We start from the raw sequence: 19,364 nt of genomic DNA, 5'->3' as shown, positions 1-19,364 counted from the left end.
TTGCAAAGAAGGAATTATTGTTGGGTGGGGGGGGGGGGGGGGGGGAGGGGAGGTGACATGCTTAGGGTCTTGCAGAGAGAGTGATAGAGCTCTGGTACATCTCAGGTTTCCAAGCCAACTGTATTCAGGTGACTTCCACTTCTTGCAATGTGGAAGGAAAGTTGCTGTCTTTATCTTTTGCATATCTTACTGCTTTGCTTGCTGAATCCTCTCCCCCCCCCTCCTAAATCATAACACTTCCTCTCCCCCTATCCACCACCCTTGCAAACTGATTGTGATGGTGACAGCTGCAGGGTCCCCCTTAGCTGTTTTGCTTCCCATCCCCCGTGACAGTGTCTTTTTCTGGCCTTGAGGAGCTGGGGTACCTCACCACAGAGAGAGACGCTTGACATTTCAGAAATGTCAGACTACAACAGAACATGGCAGCTGTAAGGTGGCTGGCACCCAGCCAACCCCCTTCATTTTTTTTTCCAGTGAGGGTATGCATGTCTTACAATTTAATGTTTTCCAAAAGTGGGTCAAGAGAGCTGAGTGCAGCATGTCTTCCTTTATCTGATCTCATCTCACTCTTATATGACACCCTAAAACTTAATCCAAGTGATTCTGGAGAAAGTCTTCATGAGATTTTTTTCATGGGAATGTTCTATAGAGCTTTTCATGGAGGCCCCTTTTCAAGTGGTCTATGTGCTTCCCATGGAGGCCGAATCCGAATGATCTGTGTGCTTCCCATGATAGCCATATCTCCAGTAGTCTGTCTGTGGTCCATGGTGGTTGCTTCTCCAATAATCTATGTGATTCCTACGTAGGCTCTTTCTCCAGTCATCTACGTGTTGCCCATGGTTGTTGCTTCTTCAGTAGTTTATGTGTTTTCTATGGTGGCTGCTTCTCCAGCAATATCTCTGTGGCTCATGGTGGCCACTTTTCCAATGGTCTATGTATTTCCGATGATGATTGATTCTCCAAATGTGCATGTGTTTCTCAGAGTGGCCTCTTTTCCAGTATTCTACAAGAACATAAGAACATTGGGGTAGACTGCTGGTCCATCTAGCCCAGTATCCTGCTTCCAGCAGTGGCCAATCCAGGTCACAAGTACCTAGCAGAATCCCAAATAGTAGCAAGATTCCATGCTATCAATCCTAGGGACAGCAGTGGCTTTCCCCATTTCTATCGCAATAGCAGACTATGGATTTTTTCTCTAGAACTTGTACAAACCTTTTTTTAAACCCAGATATGTTAACTGCTGTTACCATATCCTCTGGTAATGAGTTCCAAAGCTTAACTATTCATTGCGTGAAACAATATTTTTTCCTATTCCTTTTAAAAGAATTACCATGTAAATTCATTGAGGATCTCCTAGTTTTAGTACTCTTTGAAAGAATACAAAATTGATTCATGTTTACCCACCACTCCGGATTTTGTAGATCTCTACCATATCCTCCCTCAGCTGCCTCTTTTCCAAGCTGAAAAGCCCTAGCCTCTTATGCCTTTCCTCTTATGAGAGGAGTTCCATCCTCTTTATCATTTTGGTCTCCTTTCTTTGAACCTTTTCTACTTCTACTATATATATTTTTTGAGATACGGCGACCAGAATTGCACACAATAATCAAGATGAGGTCGCACCATGTCTTATTTTCTATCCCTTTCCTAATAATTCCTAGCATTCTGTTTGATTTCTTGGTTGCCACCATACACTAAGTGGAAGATTTCAGCGTATTGTCCACAAAGACACCTGGATCTTTTCTTGAGTGATGACTCCTAAGGTGGAATCTAACATCAGGTAACAATGATTTGGATTATTTTTCTCAATGATTCCCACCATGGCTATTACTAAAGGCTATGACTCCTCCAGTGATCTACAATAGGAGTAGGCAATTCCAGTCTTAGAGAGCCCCAGTCAGGTCAGGTTTTCAGGATATCCACAATGAAGATGCATGAGATAGATTTGCATGCACTGCCTCCTTGGTATGTAAATCTATCTCATGGGTATTCATTATGGATATCGTGAAAATCTGACCTGCCTGGGGATCTCGAGGACCAGAATTGCCTATTCCTGGTCATAAGTACATAAGTATTGCCATACTGGGACAGACCGAAGGTCCATCAAGCCCAGCATCCTGTTTCCAACAGTGGCCAATCCAGGTCACAAGCACCTGGCAAGATTCCAAAATAGTACAATACACTTTATGCTGCTTATTGTAGAAATAAGCAGTAGATTTTACCCGTCCATTTTAATAATGGTCTATGGACTTTTCCTTTAGGAAGCCATCCAAACCTTTTTTTTAAACCCCGCTAAGCTAACCGCTTTTACTACATTCTCTGGCAATGAATTCCAGAGTTTTAATTACATGTTGAATGAGAAATATTTTCTCTGATTCATTTTACATTTACTACTTTGTAGCTTCATTGCGTGCCCCCTAGTCCTAGTATTTTTAGAAAGAGCAAACAAGTGATTCACGTCTACCTGTTCCACTCCACTCATTATTTTATAGACCTCTATCATATCTCCTCTCAGCCATCTCCTCTCCAAGCTGAGGAGCCCTAGCTGCTTTAGCCTTTCCTCATAGGGAAGTCGTCCCATCCCCTTTATCATTTTTGTCACCTTTCTCTGTATCTTTTCTAATTCCACTATATCTTTTTTGAGATGCGGTGACCAGAATTGAACACAATATTCGAGGTGTGGTCGCACCATGGAGCGATACAAAGGCATTATAACGTTTTCATTTTTGTTTTCAATTCTTTTCCTAATAATACCAAACATTCTATTTGCTTTCTTAGCTGCTGCCACACTGAGTAGAGGGTTTCAACGTATCTTCAATGACGACACCTAGATCTCTTTCCTGGTCGGTGACTCCTAATGTGGAACCTTGCATTACGTAGCTATAATTTGGGTTCCTCTTTCTCACATGCATTACTTTGCACTTGCTCACATTAAACGTCATCTGCCATTTAGATGCTCAGTCTCGTAAGGTCCTCTTGTAATTTTTCACAATCCTCTTGCAATTTAACAACTTTGAATAACTTTGTGTCATCAGCAAATTTAATTACCTCACTAGTTACTCCCATCTCTAGGTCATTTATAAATATGTTAAAAATCAGTGGTCCCAGCACAGACCCCTGGGGAACCCCTCTATCTACCCTTCTCCATTGAGAATACTGACCATTTAACCCTACATCAGTGGTCCCCAAACAGGGCTGCCGAGAGACTAGGCCGGGCCCTGGGCAAGGCTGCCTCACCTCTGCCCCCTCCTCCGCTGCTGTCCTCCGCCACTCCTCCTTCCGCCCCCTGTCGCTCCCCCTGCCACTACAGTCCGCGGTCTCACCTGCCTGCCTCCAAGGCTCCGGGCCCCCTGCATTCAAGGTGGCAGTCGCAGATCGCCTCTCTTCTGGCCTTCCATCCCTGTGTCCCGCCCTCGTCTGATGTAACTTCCAGTTTCCACGAGGGCGGGACACAGGAAGGGAAGGCCCGAAGGGAGGCGATCTGTGACTACCGCTTCGAATGCAGGGGGCCTGGAGCCGAGGAGGCAGGCAGATGAGACCAGGAACTGTAGTGTCGGCGGCCTGACCACGGCGCCGGGCCCCTCTTGGAGGCCCAGGCCCAGGGAATTTTGTCCCCCCTGCCCCCCCTCTCGGCGGCCCTGTCCCCAAACCTGTTCTGCTGAATCCCAAGTCAGTTGGTCTTTCAAAATATGCACAACCAATAACCAGGAGATAGATTTGTATGTACTCCATCACATTCACATTTTTCTTATGCGTGTTTATTACAGATATCCTGAAAACTCGGAAGACTAGGGGGTCCTCCAGGACAGCTTTGGGCTTCATTGATCTATGGGCTTCACTTGGAAGTAGGGAACAATTATTATTCACCGAGCTAGGCCAATATGAAACAAACTGCTAAAAAATATATATTCAGTGTCTCTTAAATGGAAAACAGAGGCACTAACTCCATTCTGTCCCAATTGGTCACCAGTTCTGTTGGGTGGTAAAGCCACACATCTAGTTTCAAAACCTATGATAACTCTAAAAAACTCAATGCCTTAGGAGTGTTCCTGTGACCTCTAAGAATCCATCTAGAGCAGGATGAGCAACCATGGGCCTTGAGGGCCACACAGTTTTCAAGGTTTCCACAATGAATATGCATGAGACTGGTTTACATGTACTACTTCCATTTTATGCAAATAGATTTCATGCATATTCATTGTGGAAATCTTGAAAACCTGACTGGATTGTGGTCCTCAAGGGCCATCGGTTGTCCACCCCTGCTCTAGAGGTTCTTAAGTGCCATGAGGTAGGTACCTGCTCTCAACAACTTAGTAACATAGTAAATGACAGCAGATAAAGACCTGAACGGGCCATCCAGTCTACCCAACAAGATAAATTCATTTTACATGGTATGTGCTACTTTAAATGTATACCCGAGTTTGATTTGTCCCTGTTTTTCTCAGGGCATAGACCGTAAAAGTCCGCCCAGCACTGTTCCTGTACTAAAAGTTGTGAAGCTAATGTTGAAGCCCCTTAAAATTTACACTCCAGCCCCTTCATTTCTATTCAGCCACGATCAGGGTGCAGAATTCCATTACTGTTTTCATCTCCACCACCTCCCGCAGGAGGGCATTCCACGTATCTACCACCCTTTCCGTGAAAAAATACTTACTGACATTACTCCTGAGTCTGCCCCCTTCAACCTCAATTCATGTCCTCTAGTTCTACTACCTTCCCGTCTCCTTAAAAGGTTCATTTGCGGATTAATACCTTTCAAATATTTGAACGTCTGTTTCATGTCACCCCTGTTTCTCTTTTCCTCCAAGGTACACATGTTCAGGTTGGCAAGTCTCTCTTCATACGGTTTGCAACGCAAATCCCACACCATTTTTGTAGCTTTTTTTTGCACCACTTCCAGTCATTTTACATCTTTAGCAAGATATGGCCTCCAAAACTGAACACAATACTCCAAGTGGGGCCTCACCAACGACTTATAGAGGGACATCAACACCTCATTTCTTCTGCTGGTTATACCCCTCTCTATGCAGCCTAGCGTCCTTCTGGCCATGGCCGTCACCTTGTCACAGTGTTTCTTCACCATCAGATCCTCGGACACCAATACCCCAAGGTCTCTCTCCTGAGTCGAGCTTACTAAACTCTCCCCTCCTATCCGGTATCTCTCTTTTGGGTTTCTGCACCCCAAATGCATCACTCTGCACTTCTTGGCATTAAATTTTAACTCACTACTAAATCTCAGAAAAACAAATTAATCAAAAAATAATAGCTCACTGCAACAACTATCTCTCACAATGGATACCTTTATTGAAATTGCGAGAATGGACAGGATGAATGGACTATTAGTGGAGTATGTGAAGTATAAGCCCGAGCACGTTGTATCCTCAAGGGACGTGATATTCATATGTATTTGCTTTGAATCTGTAAAATCATTAATAGCATATGTATATGTGGGGATTTATATAGTATTTTCTGGCACAAGTTATAATGTACCTCCTTATGTTTTAATGTTTAGAAACTTGCATCATACGTATTTTGTATAAATGTGCATATGTGATATCATGTACACTGTACAATATTGTGTTGGAGCACAGATAAACAGATATGAATTAGAATTTATCATCAACTGCAGTATATATGTGCACATGTAGTTGAACGTAGTGATGCGTTATAGATCAGAGAAGCTATGGATGGCTTAGCTGTATGTACATACACATTATAAGTAGGCAGAACACCTAATGTGCTATGATGGTTCCATCTGTAATACTACCACATATTCCTTTTGGGGATATAATGGTTGGAATGGGTACGGACTGAGCACATTAAAACACATATCACATTGTGAGAGATAGTTGTTGCAGTGAGCTATTATTTTTTGATTAATTTGTTTTTCTGAGATTTAGTAGTGAGTAATTTTTTGACTTAGGAAGTTTATTTAAGTTATATTTATATATCCTTTTGTATTAAAGGATTGGCTATCTTTGTGTCATCCCCCAAAAGGCAAACCTTTCCTTCCAACCCTTCAGCAATATCTCTCACAAATATATTAAACAGAGATTGGATCATGATCTGTGATATAAGATCTTTGGGCCTATCCTTACTGTCATTTCATATTTATTTTTATTTAGTTATCATGTTTTTGATAACCCATACAATCAAAACAACGTCTTGGCAGTGTCACACTGTAAACTAGAAACCAGTGAGTATAAGACAAGAGTAAAGTTGATTGGGGAAGGCAATGGCAAACCACCCTGCTAATAGTCTGCCAAGAAACTGTCATGTGATTGGCAGCCCACATAAGTAGTTCGCAGCTTTCATATAGGGGACTATTTTTCCCTCTGTTCTTTTGCGAGTCAGCACAGGCACAGGGAGGTGAAGTGACGGGACTTGAGAGCAGGTCACTGTAAAACAGCACCTTGAGTATTGTGTTCAATTCTGGTTGCCACATCTCAAGAAAGATATAGTGGAATTGGAAAAGGTGCAGCGAAGGGCGACTAAAATGATAGCGGGGATAGGACGACTTCCCTATGAAGAAAGACTAAGGAGGCTAGGGCTTTTCAGCTTGGAGAAGGGACGGCTGAGGGGAGACATGATAGAGGTATATAAAATAATGAGTGGAGTGGAACAGGTGGATGTGAAGCGTCTGTTCACGCTTTCCAAAAATACTAGGACTAGGGGGCATGCGATGAAATTACAGTTTAGTAAATTTAAAACAAATGACAGCAAATTGGAGAAAAGTTTTCTTCACCCAACGCATAATTAAACTCTGGAATTCGTTGCCGGAGAACGTGGTGAAGGCGGTTAGCTTGGCAGAGTTTAAAAGGGGGTTAGACGGTTTCCTAAAGGACAAGTCCATAAACCGCTACTAAATGGACTTGGGAAAAATCCACAATTCCAGGAATAACATGTATAGAATGTTTGTACGTTTGGGAAGCTTGCCAGGTGCCCTTGGCCTGGATTGGCCGCTGTCGTGGACAGGATGCTGGGCTCGATGGACCCTTGGTCTTTTCCCAGTGTGGCATTACTTATGTACTTATGTACTATTTCAGGTTTGTCTCCAGAGTTTTTATCTCATATTCTCAAACTCAGATAGGATCTGGGAGTAGGTCAGGCACAAACTGGGGGCCTTCTTCCAAGAGAAGCTTGAACTATGGAGCACAGAGCCCAAATATTACAGACTCTGGAGAACCCAGAACCCAGACATCACAGACCCTGGAGAACCCAGACATCACAGACACTGGAGAACACACAACCCAGACATCACAGACCCTGGAGGACACACAACCCAGACATCACAGACCCTGGAGGACACACATCCCAGACATCACAGACCCTGGAGAACCCAGACATCACAGACCCTGAAGAACACACAACCCAGACATCACAGACCCTGGAGGACACACATCCCAGACATCACAGACCCTGGAGAACCTAGACATCACAGTCCTTGGAGAACAAAGAGTCCAAACATCACAAACCCTGAGAAACCAGAACCTGGACATTACAGACCCTGGAGAATGTAGAGCCCAGACATCACAAACCCTGAGAAACCAGAACCCGGACATTACAAATCCTGGAGAATACAGACACCACAGACCCTCGAAAACACAAAGCCAAGACATAACAGACCCCAGAAAATGCAGAACTCAGACATTACAGACCCTGGAAAATGTAGAGCCCAGACATTACAAACCCTGGAGAACACAGAACCCAGACATCACAAACCCTGGAGAACGCAGAACCTAGACATCACAGCAGTGGCGTAGCCAGAAGACAATTTTTGGGTGGGCCAGCGGGTTGGATGGGTGGGCACTACAACCCCCCCCCCACACACACACACACGCGTGCGCAGCACATTTAAAGTTATCGGCGCTGCCTCCACTCACCTCCCACCGTGGTGCTGCCTCCTCTCCTGCACTTCATGGTCTCCGTCTCCCACCCCCGCGGCAGCGCTCTATCGGCGCTGCCTGCCTGACAGCTGACAGACGTGGCGCGACGACGTTCTGCTCCGGGACCTTCCCTCTGCCACGTGCAATCCACCCTGCGTAAACAGGAAGTTGAATCAATGCGGCAGAGGGAAGGACCCGGAGCAGGAGGACGTCGCGCCGCGTCTGTCAGCTGTCAGGCAGGCAGCGCTGATAGCAAATTGAAAGCGCTGCCACGAGGGTGGGAGACAGAGACCGCGAAGTGCAGGAGAGGAGGCAGCGCTACGGCGGGGGTGGGAGAAGGTGAGGATGGGCCTGAGACAAAACTGGGTGGGCCTGGGCCCATCCAGGCCCACCCGTAGCTACGCCCCTGCATCACAGACCTTGGAGAACAAAGAGTCCAAACATCACAAACCCTGAGAAACCAGAACCCGGACATTACAGACCCTGGAGAATGTAGAGCCCAGACATCACAAACACTGAAGAACATAGAGCTCAGATATCACATACCCTAGGGAAGCAGGGCCCAGACGTCACAAACCTGGAGAACACAAACCACAGATATCACAGACCCTGAAGAATGCAGAGCTCAGCCATCATAGATCCTGGAGAACACAGAACACAGACATTACAGACCCTGGAGAAAGTAGAACTCAAACATTACAGACCCTGGAGAACACGGAGCCAACACATCATAGACCGTGAAGAATGCAGAGCCCAGACATATAGCCCTCAGCTATATGGTAAGCTGTATTGTAGAAAATCTTTAACATCATATCTATGTTAGTTGAATGTTCTAATGCATTCTTATTAGGTGTATCATTAGATTATGCTAACATTGTATTATATCTCTGGTATTTGAATTCCAGTGCTGTTAATTGTGTATATTTTTTATATTATTTCACGGTAGTTCTATTATTAGGTTTCAAGTTACTGTTTTCAAGTTTACCTCATTTATTGTATTTATGTTTATTTTTCATTATTTTACTATTGTTATGCTGTTAACAAAATTGTAAGTTTTATGTTAAACTGTACATGCTGTTCACTGTCTTGGGTTAGTTTCTTCATAAAGGCAGTTAATAAATCCCAATAAATGAATACAATAAATAAATTACAGACCCTGGAGAACATAGAGCCCAAACATTACAGACCCTGGAGAACATAGCATTCAGAAATCACAGGAGAACACAGAGTACAGACATCACAGACCCTAAAGAATGCAGAGCCAAAACATCTAAGACCCTGGAGAGAACACAGCCCAGACATCACAGACCCTGGAGAACACAGAGCACAGTCAACACGGATTCTGGAGAACACAGAGTTCAGACATCATAGACCCTGGAGAACACAGAGTGCAGACATCACAGACCTTAGAGAATGCAGAGCTCAGACATCACAGACCCTGGAGATCACAGAGAACACACATCACGGACCATGGAAAATGCAGAGCCCATTCATCAAAGACCCTGGAGAGCACAGAGCCCAATCATCACAGATCCTGAAGAATGCAGAGCCCAGACATTACAGACCCTGGAGAACGCAGAGCACAGACATCACAGGTCCTGGAGAACGTAGAACCCAGATATTACAGACCCTGGAAATCACAGAACCAAGACATGACAAATCCTAGAGAAAGAGCTCAGACATCACAGACCCTGGAGAATGCAGAGCCCAGACAGCACAGACCCTGGAGAGCACAGACCCTGGAGAATGCAGAGCTCCGATATTACAGACTCTGGAAAATACGGACATCACAGACCCTGGAGAACACAGACATCATAGAACCTGAAGAAAACAGAGTACAGACATCACAGACCCTGGAGGATGTAGAGCTCAGATATTACAGACCCTGGAAAACACAGAGCTCAGGCATCAAAGACCTTGGAGAATACAGACATCACAGACCCTGGAGAATGCAGAGCTCAGACATCACAGACCCTGGAGAACACAGAGAACAAAAAAAATCCACCAAGGTGGAAGAACACCAAATTCCCACGAAAAACACACAAGCAATAGCAGACAGTTGGAAGTTGACCATGAACCTAGGAGACAAGGATAATGATCTGAAACTTCTTAATAGGCTTTTATTGATTGGAGACTTGACACAGTACTGCATTTCAGCCAGAGGCCTGACATATATAAAATATATGATAGAAAAGCTTCTAATATACAATTTATAAAAAGTAAATGCAATTTAAAATGAATATAGTTTAAAACAAATGTAATTTGAAACATACACTTCCAAAGATATACACATATTTAAGAAAAAAAATGTCATAAGCAATGTAATTGTGTGGCTTGATATCTGATTACCAGAAAAACACAAAATATATATACATACACACAGATCTAAATGGAAAGAGCATTGGTAGCGGAAGATCCTATTGGAATATAGCAAAAACATGATTGATTGAAAATCTTGTTAATAAGACCATAAACAGTGCAATGCCTTGTGAATTAAATAGAAACTATGCCTGACCTTAAAAAGCATTACTTAAGCACAGCATATGTTCAAAAATGGTGATGACAAAGTAGTATAAAACCTAAAGTGCTGAACATAACTGACCTTATAAACCTGGTTTAATGTGTGAAAACTTCGATGTGTATAGTATTGGGATGAGAATCTGGTCTATCAAAAAAAAAAGGATAAATAAGCAATCTGTTTGGAACAGATACTGAAATGAAGAGACTCATTATAAGGCTCAAGATCAAAAAGATTTCTAAAAGGCATTGGCCAAAGTACCTCATGAAAGACTTCAAAGGAAATTGGTGCATTATGGGATAGAAGGTAGTGTTCTACTGTGAATTAAAAACTGGTTAAAAGAAAACAGAGAGTAAGGTTAAATGGTCAGTATTCTCAATGGAGAAGTGTAGATAGTGGGGTTCCTCAGGGGTCTGTGCTGGGATCACTGCCTTTTAAAATCTTTATAATTGATCTAGAGATGGGAGTAATTAGTGAAGAAATTAAATCTGCTGATGACACAAAGTTATTCAAAGCTGTAAAATCGCAAGAGGATTGTGAAAAATTGGAAGAGGACCTTACGAGACTGGGAGACTGGGCATCCAAGTGGCAGATGATGTTTAATGTGAGCAAGTGCAAAGTAATGCATGTGGGAAAGAAGACCCCGAACTATAGCTAAGGTTCCACATTAGGAGTCACTACTAGGAAAGAGATCTAGGTGTCATCGTTGATGACACGTTAAAACCCTCTGCTCAGTGTGCAGGGGCGGCGAAGAAAGCAAATAGAATGTTAGGTATTATTAGGAAAGGAATGGAAAACTAAAATGAGGATGTTATAATGCCACTGTATAACTCTATAGTTGTGACCGCACCTCGACCGCAATTCTGGTCACCGCATCTCAAAAAAGATATAGTGGAATTAGAAAAGGTACAGAGAAGGGTGATACAAATGATAAAGGGGATGGGACGACTTTCTTACGAGGCAAGGCTAAAGTGGCTAGGGCTATTTAGCTTGAAGAAAAGACAGCTGAGGGGAGATATGATAGATGTCTATAAAATAATGAGTGGAGTGGAGTGGAAAACTGGTGGAGCATATGAGTGCAAACTATATTTAAACTATATTCTTTTTAAATTACATTTACTTTTTATAAATTGTGTATTAGAAGCTTTTTTATCATATATTTTATGTATGTCTTATTTATATTTGCAGTTCTAAACTCCTGAAGCAGGCCTGTGGTTGAAACACAGTACTGTGTCGAGTCTCCAATCATTAAAACCCTGTTAAGAAGCTTCAGATTGTTGTCCTTGTCTCCTGGGTTCATGGTCAACTTCCCATTGTCTGCTATCGAAAACAGAAAGCACACATCACAGAACTGCTATCAAAAACAGAGAACACACATCACAGACCCTGGAGAATGCAGAGATCAGGCATTACAGATCCTGGAGAATGCAGACATCACAGACTCTGGAGAAAGTAGAGCTCTGATTTCATAGACCCTGGGGAAAACAAAGCACATACATATCAGATCCTGGAGAACATAGAGCCCAGACATTACAGACCCTGGAAAATATGGACATCACAGACCACAGAGAATGCACAGCTGTCATCAGAGACCCTGGAAAACACAGATAACACACATCACAGACCCTGGAGAATGCAGAGCACATTCATTACAGACCCTGAAGAATGCAGAGCCCAGTCATCACAGACGCTGGCGAACATGAAGCTCAGAAATCATAGACCCTGGAGAACACAGAGAACACACATCACAGACCCTGGAGAATGCAGGGCCCATTCATTACAGACCCTGGAGAATGCAGACATCACAGACTCTGGAGAACACAGAGCACAAACATCACAGACCCTGGAGAAAGTAGAGCTCTGATTTCATATACCCTGGGGAAAACAGAACACATACATATCAGATCCTGGAGAACAGAGTCCAGACACTACAGACCCTAGAGAATGCACAGCTGACATCAGAGACCCTGGAGAACACAGAGAACACACATCACAGACCCTGGAGAATGCAGGGCCCATTCATTACAGACGCTGAAGAATGCAGAGCTCAGACATCACAGACCCTGGAGAACACAAAGCTCAGACAGGAGAAGTCTATTACAGAAAAGTGGAAAGAATGAACTCTGAATTTGTAAAGGTGGAAGAGAAAGACATAGGAGGGACTTACCTGATGAGTAGAGCTCCTGAGGAGGGGTGGAGGGTGAGATAAGGGTGGAGAGATACTGGGAAACTGCAGAATGAATCCTAAATCACAATTGTCAACTGGACGTTTGCCCCTCAGGTTACATGAAATTAGCTTCTTCCCAATTTAAGCTTAAGATTTATGATTGGTTGACAACTTTGTTATTACAAGGACTTTTTCCATCCTATTTAGGTAATATTATCTTGATGCCTATCCTTAAAAATAAATTAGAATCTCGAGCAGCAACTAGTAATTATAGCCAAGTTACCTCAATTCTCTTTATCACCAAACTTATGGAGGGCAATGTCACTTTACAATTGTCACAGTATCTGGATAAATTTAATATTCTACACTCTTCACAGTCGGGCTTTAACTTGACTTTAGTACTGAGACATTATTATGTACCTTAATATTTGATTTAATCACTTTGTTGAGTAAGGGAAAAAAAAAGCCCTTATAATGTAACTCGATTTGTCTATCGCATTTGAGCTTGTGGATCACACTTTGTTATTAGATATCTTGAGCAATAAAGGTTTAACAGGGAATGTACTAAATTGGTTTCAAGGTTTTTTGTCTGTAAGATCTTATTCTGAGAAGTTGGAGCGAGAATATTCGCAGAGTTGGGATGCGATCTGTGGGGTCTCCCAAGGTTCCCCTTTGTCCCCAATTCTCTTTAATGTTCTTATGGCATCTTTGGGTTATGAATTAGAAGCAGCTGGTTATAAAGCTTATATTTAAACAGATGATATTACTATCCTGATCCCAATAGACATTGATCTGATAAAAATGGTCCTGCAAATAGAGAATTGTATAGCACTGATAGTAACATGAATGTTCAAAAATCACCTCAAACTTAATAGAGAGAAAACTAACAGCTTTGCTTACTGAGCCACACTGTAGGTGCGAAAATTTGTCAGCGGGCACTAATGATAGGCACAGCCATTATATTCCTATGGGTGACTCTATCGTGCTAAAATGTTTGTTCGCCTATAGCGCGGCTTAGTAAGCAGGGCCCCGAGTTTCTTTTTATTGAAAATCAAAATATTTCCTTGAAGCCTTCCAATTTATTTTTGAATGGCTTAAACTACAAATCGAAAAAATCCTTGAAAATGTTAGTAATATTGTTAGTAAAAAAAAAAAAAAAAACAACAAAAGTGTAGAAACTAGATAAGCTACAAGGGTAAAGAAAAAAACCAAAAAAGTAGCGTGATCAACACAACACTTCCAAGACACCGTGGAGTGAGTAAGAGATAATCAACCTTTATTAAAAAATGGCTTACAGAACAAACAGGTTAGCATTAAAATCTTACTCATCCCTGATATACACATTCGACTGAGATAAAAGAAGTGGGAAAAGTAAACCAGGCTTATCCAAAGAACTGGGACCAAACAAATAATTAATAATAAAATCAACTAACTATTGCATCAGTGCTTATTCCAGTGCCTTACGGTTTGACACAACGGTCTTTTTTAAGACCAACTTTATGTTGCTATTTCAAGCCTTGTAAATGTAAAATTAGACCATTAGTCTTTCCTTAAGACATAAGACTCCTGATGCAGGCCGCCAGGCCAAAACACAACATTGTGTCGAGTCATTTCTAAGGAAACATTAATAAACTGTGTTGATTTTATTATTAATTATTTGTTTGGTTCCAGTTCTTTGGATAAGCCTGGTTTACTTTTCCCACTTCTTTTATCTCTGTTTGCTGCCCCGTGGGATTTATTGAGTTCTCCATGTACGTCGATTCTCTTTAGCTTTTATACACATTTGACCACCTTGAATTCCGTTTCTGATGGACATAACTAAGGTTTCATCTCTAAAATAATTGTATTTACTTTAGCTCTTTTATTAATACTTTTGTATTGCTGTTTATATTAATAGTCTAATTTAAAGTCCCTCCTTTTTAATTAGCCCTATGTAATTTACAGTTTTCTTGGATGTTTATTATTTATCTTTTTAGCATATGCCTTTTATGTCTTGGTAAAAAAAACTCCTTGTTTTATTAGTCATTACTTTTCATATTCTTATAAGTCACATATATCTGTATGCATTGTTATTTTCTATGCATTGTAATTGTATACTCCTTTTAATTTGTACACTCCTGAAGCAGGTGTTTTTCGCCGAAACACGGCTCCGTGTCAAGTCTTTTAAGTTTTTTACATTTTTTAATAAAGGTTGATTATCTCTTACTCACCTCCACGATGTCTTAGTAATATTGTTAGAACATAATATATCCTGGGACTCTCAGATCAATTGTCTTATAAAAAAGAGTTTTTGGATTATGAGTAATCTAAGTCATATTCGAAAATATTTCACCTTGTAATCTTTCCAAATATTAGTACAAGCACTAATTCTGTAGAAGCTTGATTATTGTAATACTAGTAAAAAAGGCCCGTTTCTGACACAAATGAAACGGGCGCTAGCAAGGTTTTCCTCATTTAGCAGTTGCCTGTGAGGTGCGATGCCCCCCCTCCCTGCACCATCCCACCCACGGCGATGCATCCGGCCGCAGCCATCCGACCCACCGTGCCCATCGCACCCACCTTTGCGTTGGTTTGGCGGCGGGGGACCAGGAACCCCGCCACCACAAGTCCTGTGTGCTGACTATGGCATCATCGTCGGCGTTGGTAGCTGTGCAGGGCGGAGTTCTGTGTGTCTGACGTCATGCACGTGCAGAACGTCAGACGCACAGAAGCCCTGCCTCCACAGGCTAGGAATGCAGAAGATGACGCCGTAGTGAGCAGACAGGGCTTGTGCTGGCGGGGTTTCGGGTCCCCCGCCGGTAAAGCAACGTGAAGGTGGGTGTCTCAGGAGGGGGTTGTTGCGGGGGGGTGCTGGAGGTCCTTGTGTTCAGCTACAGCTTTAGGGGGGGGGGGGGGTCTACGAATCTGTGGGCGGGGCTTGTATTTTTTGAGGTTTGGTGCGCGGGGGGGGGGGGGGGGTGTTGGATGTGGGAACAGTGGTCTCCGGAGTCATTTGCACACCGGAGCTTTGGAGGTACGTCCCCTTTCCGTGGGTGGGTTAGCAGGGGGAGGAGTAGGGAAACACGCTCCGCGTGTTTCCCTACTCCTACTCCTCCTCCCCCTGCGTGGGTGCGAACCATTTGTTTAGTTGAGTTTTTTTTCCTGTCCTCGACGTCATGACGTTTGACGCGAGGGCGGGGCATGGGTCAGTGGGGTGGCTTCACCACCATGAATCCACGAACCGTTCTGGGAGACTGACTGACTTCAGTGACGTCAGTGTCCTCAGAACGTTGAGGTTGCTGACTAAATTCAAAACCATCTAAAACACTGCAATTCGTCTCATCTGTGGCTTAGGTAAATTCGATAGAGTATCTCCATCTTATGAAAAACTCTACTGGTTGCCAGTGGAGGCAAGAATCCTTTTTAAGCTTTGCTGTTTTGTCTATAAGATACTACAAGGAGTTGCCCCTAGCTATATGTATCCCATGTTGAATACATTGACTTTCAAGTGTGGAACTTGAAATAATCTAAGCTTATCATTCCATTCTTATTGGGGTTCATGTTCCAAGAAATATTTTATGGTTCTATTCTCATATCAAATTTCTCAAACTTGGAATTCTTTGCCAACTCTAGTGAAATCTCAATTATATTAATTATCCTTTCGCAAACTTTTAAAGACGAATTTGTTTAGAAAATATGTGCATTTTAATTAATTGTTGATGCTATGTTTTTCTTTATATTAGGCTAATTATTATATTGTGAGCTCCCAGTTTTGTAGACTGGTTTTATTTCAAATTGTAATCCACACCTAATCTATATTTTTAGGTGTTGAGGGGAATATAACATTAACATTTGTAGGTCAGTAAGAAAAGTTTGAACTATATGAGGGGAAGGGATATTGAACCAATAGAGGGGAGCTTTTATTAAGACGCTTAGGTGCCTATGCACATCCAATGTGCATCAAATTGAAACTACTGCCCAGCTACCGTGTGCCCCGGGCAGTAATTCCATGTATGACGTGTGTCCAAAAACACGTGGTAGAAAATTTCTACCGCGTGGCGTTTACCCGGCAGTAATCGGCAGTGTACCTGCGCTGATGATTACCACCCAGTTAACAAGTGCAACCTTACTGCTAAGTCAATGGGTGGCGGTAAGTTCTCATGCTGATAATGGATGTGCGCTAGTTTTAATTTTGCCGCACGTCCATTTTCGGCCACACATACACACAAAGGCCTTTTTTGCAGGCACTGAAAACTGGACCTGCGCACGTCCAAACACGTGTCTACACCAGCGCAGGCCATTTTTTGGCACGCCTTAGTCAAAGGGCTCTAGAGTGACTTGAGAAAAGGGGTTATATGAGAATACTGACTTCAGTGGAAGATAAGTTGTGCAGCAGAAGTTTGAACAGATCGAAGGGAAAAGAGATAGTTTAGTGAGAGACCTGTGAGGAACAGTTTGCAGTAGTCTAAGAAGGAAGTGCTGAGAGTGTGGATAAGGGTTTTGGTAGTGTGTTTGGAAAGGAAGGGACAGATTTTGCTGATGTTATAAAGAAATGACGGGTTTTAAAATAGTAACATAGTAGATAATAGCAGAAAAAGACTTGCATGGTGCATCTAGTCTGTCCAACAAGGTACAATGTGATACTACATATGCATACTTGATCTTGATTTGTCCTTGCCATTTTCAGGGCACAAATCGTAGAAGTCTGCCTGACACTGGTCTTGTTCTCCAGCTACTGAAGTTGTCATCAAAGCCCCTCTCCAGCTCATCCAAATCTGTCCAGCCATGATCAGGGTACTCGTCCATATTAAATTCCATCTGTCATTTAGAAACCCAGTTTATTTATTTATTTATTTATTTATGTATTCATTCATTCTTATATCCCGCAATTATTCTAAAACAAGTTTCAGTTCAATGTGGCTTACAATTATCAGTTAAGGAGAGATTTCAGGTGTTGAGGGATTGAAGTGCTGATAAATTAAGGTATTTTTTGCATAAGTACATAAGTACATAAGTAGTGCCATACTGGGAAAGACCAAAGGTCCATCTAGCCCAGCATCCTGTCACCGACAGTGGCCAATCCAGGTCAAGGGCACCTGGCACGCTCCCCAAACGTAAAAACATTCCAGACAAGTTATACCTAAAAATGCGGAATTTTTCCAAGTCCATTTAATAGCGGTCTATGGACTTGTCCTTTAGGAATCTATCTAACCCCTTTTTAAACTCCGTCAAGCTAACCGCCCGTACCACGTTCTCCGGCAACGAATTCCAGAGTCTAATTACACGTTGGGTGAAGAAAAATTTTCTCCGATTCGTTTTAAATTTACCACACTGTAGCTTCAACTCATGCCCTCTAGTCCTAGTATTTTTGGATAGCGTGAACAGTCGCTTCACATCCACCCGATCCATTCCACTCATTATTTTATACACTTCTATCATATCTCCCCTCAGCCGTCTCTTCTCCAAGCTGAAAAGCCCTAGCCTTCTCAGCCTCTCTTCATAGGAAAGTCGTCCCATCCCCACTATCATTTTCGTCGCCCTTCGCTGTTCCTTTTCCAATTCTACTATATCTTTTTTGAGATACGGAGACCAGTACTGAACACAATACTCCAGGTGCGGTCGCACCATGGAGCGATACAACGGCATTATAACATCCGCACACCTGGACTCCATACCCTTCCTAATAACACCCAACATTCTATTCGCTTTCCTAGCCGCAGCAGCACACTGAGCAGAAGGTTTCAGCGTATCATCGACGACGACACCCAGATCCCTTTCTTGATCCGTAACTCCTAACGCGGAACCTTGCAAGACGTAGCTATAATTCGGGTTCCTCTTACCCACATGCATCACTTTGCACTTGTCAACATTGAACTTCATCTGCCACTTGCACGCCCATTCTCCCAGTCTCGCAAGGTCCTCCTGTAATCGTTCACATTCCTCCTGCGACTTGACGACCCTGAATAATTTTGTGTCATCGGCGAATTTAATTACCTCACTAGTTATTCCCATCTCTAGGTCATTTATAAATACATTAAAAAGCAATGGACCCAGCACAGACCCCTGCGGGACCCCACTAACTACCCTCCTCCACTGAGAATACTGGCCACGCAATCCTACTCTCTGCTTCCTATCTTTCAACCAGTTCTTAATCCATAATAATACCCTACCTCCGATTCCTTGACTCTGCAATTTCTTCAGGAGTCTTTCGTGCGGCACTTTGTCAAACGCCTTCTGAAAATCCAGATATACAATATCAACCGGCTCCCCATTGTCCACATGTTTGCTTACCCCCTCAAAAAAATGCATTAGATTGGTGAGGCAAGACTTCCCTTCACTAAATCCGTGCTGACTTTGTCTCATCAGTCCATGTTTTTGTATATGCTCTGCAATTTTATTCTTAATAATAGCCTCCACCATCTTGCCCGGCACCGACGTCAGACTCACCGGTCTATAATTTCCCGGATCTCCTCTGGAACCCTTCTTAAAAATCGGAGTAACATTGGCTACCCTCCAGTCTTCCGGTACTACACTCAATTTTAGGGACAGATTGCATATTTCTAACAGTAGCTCCGCAAGTTCATTTTTTAGTTCTATTAATACTCTGGGATGAATACCATCAGGTCCCGGTGATTTACTACTCTTCAGCTTGCTGAACTGACCCATTACATCCTCCAAGGTTACAGAGAATTTGTTTAGTTTCTCCGACTCCCCCGCTTCAAATATTCTTTCCGGCACCGGTGTCCCCCCCAAATCCTCCTCGGTGAAGACCGAAGCAAAGAATTCATTTAATTTCTCCGCTACGGCTTTGTCCTCC

The sequence above is a fragment of the Microcaecilia unicolor genome, chromosome 11, assembly GCF_901765095.1.
Source record: "Microcaecilia unicolor chromosome 11, aMicUni1.1, whole genome shotgun sequence".
Classification (NCBI taxonomy): domain Eukaryota; kingdom Metazoa; phylum Chordata; class Amphibia; order Gymnophiona; family Siphonopidae; genus Microcaecilia; species Microcaecilia unicolor.
Note: the sequence above shows the minus strand (reverse complement) of the source record.